At 43.7% G+C, this 6,886-nt stretch overlaps 1 long non-coding RNA gene across 1 annotated transcript; it reads right to left on the bottom strand.

The window, feature by feature from the left end:
* Window positions 1–2,540: 2,540 nt before the first annotated feature.
* Window positions 2,541–6,097, bottom strand: LOC139617536 (uncharacterized). Its single transcript, XR_011689147.1, has 3 exons — window positions 5,522–6,097; window positions 4,206–4,564; window positions 2,541–2,952 (listed from the first exon to the last, which is right to left on the bottom strand). It is a non-coding gene; the product is annotated as an uncharacterized lncRNA (long non-coding RNA).
* Window positions 6,098–6,886: the final 789 nt, after the last annotated feature.

Here is a 6,886-nt window from a genome sequence, read left to right on the forward strand (position 1 = left end):
CCTGTTGGCAAAATAATGTACCGCGCTTTTGTTTTAGTATTCGCTGCTTGTTGAACTTTTTTTTGTGTGTTTGTGTAAATGACATGGACACAAATGTTACCACAAACCAAACTTAGGGTTTGAAGGATGGCAAAACATACTTCAAACATCAAAACTAACAGTACTCATTTTCTCCGGAAAAATAGACCAAAGATGTAAAAAATAAAAAGATGTACAGGTAATGTGGACTAGTTACACACATATTTAAGATGATATGTACGTCTCCAGGCACCCTCTTCTGCTCGGTTATTTGTATTTTTAAATTTTAATGATCAACAGTTTTAGACCATAAAATTTAAACATTCATCAGTTATAACCGTGCAACCATTTAAAAAGACAGAAAGATGCAGTATTATAACAAGATGTTTCTCCATCACTAAAATAAAAAAACTAACAAAATAAATACACTAATAAAATAAAATAAAATATCTAACCAGGAATCAAAAACATGTAGTTTTTGGTAAATATATCGAGATTTACGCATTTCATTAACTCAACAAAGCCCAAAAGTGGAGGATTCAAATTTCGACGGGTCACCATGGCAACAGTCTGACAGAGCGTTTTGATTTTTTCTAATATTAACAGAGAATCATCACAACATTTACCTGACTGTACTTAATATCAGGTAAAGGGGTTTTGCAGGCCGGTTGTTTTGAGTTGTATTAGACAGTTGGTCTATAAATGATAATGTTTTTTTTTTGTTTGTTTTTTTTACAATGTTATGCCAATAAAGCGCCTTTGAATTTGCGTTTGTTTTGAGATGTTATATTTTTTAACGACAGAGTGGCCGATCTCGTTCATAGAGGATCTGTGTCGCTGCTCAGCTGTTGGCAACTCGCTGCTCTATTTCCGCTTCCGCATTAGGTCACGTGCTTCAGCCAGCTCCACAGGTGGAGGGCAGAGTAAAGTTTGAGAAGAAGAACAAGAAGAAGAACAAGAAGAGCGTCATTAATCAGACAGGTTGAATCAGCTGTTGTTTGTCAGTGTTGTCTCTGTGACCTCTGACCTTTGACCTATGTAAATAAGCTACCGCAGTAGAATAACATTTTAAACTGAATACTGATTCTGTTGTTTACACTATAAACTCTCCTGTGTCTAAAACTTGACTGTAAAATTAATTAAGTTTAGTGGGCAAAAATAAATGATCAGTTAATCTGCCGATCATTGTCTTGATCTCAGGGTCTGATGAGGAGTTCAGCTTTTAACTGGTGACCAGTGAGGAGGGGCCAGTAAACCAGATAGTCTCTAGTGTGTCTGTGACTGTTTAGTTTACATGTCAGTAAATCTGAACCCAGCAGAGCTGCCGTCATCATCCTGGTTTCTGTTGATTCAGTCAGTCGACGTGTTTCTGCAGCTGTGTCTCCTAAAACTACGTTTCTATACAACTAGTTTGCAACAGCAAATCTGTTTTGCAGGAAACATAATCTCTGGATGGATGATCAATATGGCAGATGTTGATCTGTCTGTGATTGGTTATTCCTCCTCTGGAAAGACATGTGATCAATCATGTGATCAGTTGGCTGTAAGTCCCAGATGAAGGGGTTTCTTTGCTCAGTCTCAGACAACAGCTGTTTTACTCTGACACTGGTTCTGTTATGCAGAGTCGTCAGCGTTGATCCTGGACTGTGGGGCCAAGGCAAAGAATCTAATTAAAGAATGGTACAATTCACAGATGTCCCCTAAACGCCTCACATGCAGACTATAGGTAGATGTGCACATCATCAGGGGCCCCACTGAGCAGCAACAGTGCACTGTGTAGTGTCTTTATGAGGGGATTAAGGGGGTTTATAGTTGTCATTGCAAAACTCACCACTATGAAGGGCCACTGGGGGCCCCTCTTCCCCTTAAGGGCCCCAAGCATTTACCTGGTTTGCCTGTCCTGATGGCGCGCCTCTTTAGGTGTCACAAGTCTGATCAGTGTGGGACCTGGTCTTGGTGCTGACACCACTCCAGAGTAAAGTCACATGTCATTAAAGGTCAGAGGTCACTTCAGCATCAGCAGGTGGATAAAAGTTTAAACGATGAAACATGACTCCGTCCCTCAGAGAAGAGCTGGAGTGAGACCTCTGTCTTTAACTGAGACCCTGATAACCTGCAGTGACCCCGTGACCTCACTGTGACCTCTCATGAGATCAGATGACCTGCCACACACACACGCACACACACACACACACACACACACACACACACACACACACACACACACACATGCACACACACACACACACACACACACACACCTGGCAGCTGGTTTCAGGTGGTTTGTCCACCTGATGGAGCTGAAATGAAAGTGACAAAACATCAGTTTGTTTCTAAATGTCTAAAAAATGAAGACTGGAATAATGACATCATCATCATCATCATCATCGTCGAGGACTACTTTTCATTATTTTCACACAAAATCAAACTCAGTCAAACTCAGTCTCCACCAGACTTCTGTGTATTTACTGCTCATTTTACATGTTTTCAGTCTGAACATACAAACACGACTGTGCCAATTACATCTACACCTCACTGAGGCCTGCTCTCATCCTCCATGACCTCTACGAAACACCTGGTCCAGGTGAGGCTGAACCCAGAACAGTCAGTGACTGTCTGGGCTGATGTGCTGTTCCACTGTTCTCTCCCAGTCACAGACGGGTTTACAGCCCATCCCAGGATGGAGTCCCTTCTCCTCCACCCTCCTCCCCCTCCCTCAGCCCCACAGAGGAACCCCACTCTTCGAGGAGGTGGTCAGACGTCCCTCTTGGACACAGTGATGCTGGACGTATCAGCAGGAAGCATCAGAACAGTTTTCATTCACTCTGTTGATGTTCTAACATTTTTATTTTATTGAGATTTTGATGAAGGTTTGGAACATGGTGAAGGTGTCACCGGGCTCAGGCTGCTCCCTCTCACTGCTCCTCACGGTTTCTGCTTTACAAACAGAACAGGGAAATAAAACATGAAGAAAATCAACATTAGTTACAGACAGGAGTTATAAAAAGACACACACACACACAGTCTTTATACTTTCTATTAAACTGCATTGATGTGTGTGTGTTGGTGTGTGTGTGAGAGAGAGAGGAGAAAAAACCCACATGGTACAACAAATAGGGCACCAATTAGGATGCGCGCACACACACTCACACACACACACACACACACACACACACACTGGAGTGGGTCTTTAATGCCACTTAAGGCTGTTAGTGTTTCCTGTTGATGTCCAACAACAGGCTCTTCACAAGCCATCATTTTCCACTCTGCAGACCTCTTTATACACACACACACACACACACACACACACACACACACACACACACACACACACACACACACACACACATACACACACACACACACGGACTAATAGCTGAGAGAAACCAAACATGATCAGATGTGTCACTATAATCTTCAAGGAGCTATTTGTATCATTGCAGAAATCTTCTTCACATATGAAATTTCTACATCCTTGTTGTTGTGTCATTGATTACACACACAGCGGCACGGTGGTGCAGTGGTTAGTGCCGTCCTGGGATTTGAACCCAGAAGGTTTTGGTTTTGAACCCCGGGCCTGGGGCCTTGCTGTGTGTCTGTGTGGGTTCCCTCCAGGTTCCCTCTGGGTTCTCCAGGTTACATTGGGTTGAGTGGTGACTCTAAGTTGCCGTCTGGTGTGTGTGGTTGTTTGTGTCTATGTGTCAGTCCTGTGATAGACTGGCATCCTGTCCAGGGTGAACCCCGCCCTCGCCAATATAATATATGGTTTAGTAAAACTTTGGGAGGTTGTGTTTTCACCTGATTGTTTGTTTGTTTGTTTGTGACGCGGCCTCTCTAGTTTTCTCAGGTTCTGTCCATCGTTTGAAATTAAACCTGCTTTGATGCCTTTTCAGTGATGGTACCATGTTCCCAGATCGAAGATATCAACTTGGTGAGTGGACTGTTGTTGTTACAGATGGAGAACAGAACAGAAACACACAAGAAATACACAACAATGAAGAATTATCCTTTTAATCCTCTCGCCTCACTTCAGTGTCACTGCTTCAATAGTGTTGAAGAGAAACCCAGAAATTATTCACATGATTAGACAACAAACCCGCCTCTTTCACACACACACACACACACACACACACACACACACACACAGAAGCCTTTCAGTTCACGGACCATTTCACTCTAATACTTGCTCGCTCGTCTTTATCTTTAACCTCCCTCCATCTCTCTCTCACTGGGCGGGCGAGGCCACGTCCCCCCCACTGGGCTCTGCAATAAGATGCAGCCACACATCGACTCCGTCGTCTGCAGCCTTTTTCAGTTGCTAACTTGCATCGGTCGGTGGTGAAGCAAACTGCCAAAGTCTTCACACAGTCTGAATAACCAGCATGCATCTGGGCCGAACAGCTGATCTCACCTCCACCTCAGTCAAACCAACAGCTCATACATGTGCAGCAGCTCTCACTATGGAACAAAAGACCTGAGTCTCTGCACTCTCATGCAGGTGTGGGTAATCTCCAGAGCCAGGTAAATGAAGCCCCGCCCACAGCACCTACACACACAAACACAGACAAGGAGGGTGGAGACCATGAAGACCCTGATATGTGAGGTTGTCATCCATAGTTCATCAGTGCTGTTCATCAGCATCCAGCTGCACATCAGACAGTCTGCTTCCTGTTTAATCAGCATGCACATGCCCAGTGTACGTGACGGTCATGTGATCTGTGTTTTCAGGTGTTGTTAGATTATTTCTGATACGCAGCTAAGTCATTGTCTGGATGGAGGAAACGTGCTGGTGTGGACGCACTGACGGCTGAGGTTCTGTACATGGACTGAGTTATTACTGCTGAACACGTGACCTGATGAACTCTCAGTGACACCACTGAATCCAGCAGCAGACAAACATGACCTCACTCACACTGAGGTCAGGAAGCCTCAGAGCCTCAGAGCCATGGAGCAGGAACCAGGACGAAACAGCAGAAACTGCTTTTACTGCAGAGCTGTGGCCTCCATCGCCCCACCCCCACTATGACACACAGAGTTACACGTGCACTACATGCACTGTAGTTGCTGAACAGACCACAGTTATTTAGGGAATTATTGTTACGATGCAATGATGCTGCTCTTAACTTTACACAGACGTATTGCTTTTGTTGTTGATGTGTGTCTTTGAAATGATTTTTATTACACTGGGAAAGTCGGACAGAATTTCGTTACACAATTCTGTATAATGACAATAGATATTCTATTCTATTCTATTCTATTCTATTCTATTCTATTCACACACAGGAGAAGGTGTGATGATCCTGCACCAGCCCAGACTCAGACCAGGTCCTGTGTGTATGAGTGGAGCCAGTATTTTAGGAAATATTCATGTCGGCTGAATTATCATATAATTATTTGCTGCCGTGTGAGCTGCTGATTAAAGCCTGGTGACTGACACTGACTGAAACGTGGCTGTGAGCTGCAGCGTTATGATTCCCTGCAGACAGACCCAGAACAAAAGTACCTGCATGGTGCTGTCCACATACTTCTGGCCACATACTCTCCCTCCCTCCAGAGGGGGGTGGGGGTGTGAGACAGACAGACGGATGATCAGAGGCTGGTGTGTGTATTACCGCAGGCTGCTGCTTTTAGACGACTCATTACTACGACCTCCTGTGGACTGAATCCATTACACATTACAGAGGCAGCGGGGCCACGCCCACTGCCACACCCACTGCCACTGCCACACCCACTCTCCTCACAGAACATCTGACTGTGGAGCCTCAAACTTTCCTCCTCTGCACCTACAGTCGTTCACTGAGCTCAGACCTGCACTCAGAAACCTGCACAATGATGAAGGTGATGATGACGATGATGATGATGAAGATGATGATGATGATGATGATGAAGATGATGATGATAATGATGATGAAGATGATGAAGATGACAAAGATGATGATGAAGATGAGATGATAATGATGATGATGATGATGAAGATGATGAAGATGACGAAGATGATGATGATGATGATGATGATGATGATGAAGAAGATGATGATGAAGATGATGATGATGATGAAGATGATGATGATGATAAAGATGATGATGATGATGATGATGATGATGATGATGAAGATGATGATGATGATGATGATGAAGATGATGATGATAATGATGATGAAGATGACGAAGATGATGAAGATGATGATAAAGATGATGATGATGATGAAGATGATGATGATGATGATGATGAAGATGATGATGATAATGATGATGAAGATGATGAAGATGACGAAGATGATGATGAAGATGAGATGATAATGATGATGATGATGATGAAGATGACGAAGATGATGATGATGATGATGATGAAGAAGATGATGAAGATGATGAAGATGATAATGATGATGAAGATGAAGATGAAGATGATGACGATGATGATGAAGATGATAATGATAATGATGATGATGATGAAGATGATGAAGATGATGATGATGATGATGATGATGATAACGATAATGATGATTATGATGACGAAGATGATGAAGATGATGTTGATGATGAAGATCACCCCCCTCCTGCTCACATTCAGCTTCTTATCTGTATAATGAACAAATGTTTAGTCTGGACCCACGAACCACCTGCTAACGCTTGTTCCAGCTGCGTAGTGTGAGGAATCCCTGGATGTAAACTAGGTTAGGTGTCCCTGTGACCATACTGGACATACTCAAGTATCCCATGATGCATTGCGGCTCTTCAAACCATGGTTGCGGGCAACAAGGCAGAGCCTCCTGACACTAGCTCCTCTGGACGCAGGACGTTACTGCAGACTACACTGGGCTGCCCCCCCTCGGTGACGTCCTACTACTGCAGACCTAGGCATTTTATGA

This window comes from Trachinotus anak, unplaced genomic scaffold (genome assembly GCF_046630095.1).
Source record: "Trachinotus anak isolate AG129_WGS33_773 ecotype Australia unplaced genomic scaffold, CSIRO_AGI_Tana_v1 ptg000093l, whole genome shotgun sequence".
Taxonomy (NCBI): Eukaryota; Metazoa; Chordata; class Actinopteri; order Carangiformes; family Carangidae; genus Trachinotus; species Trachinotus anak.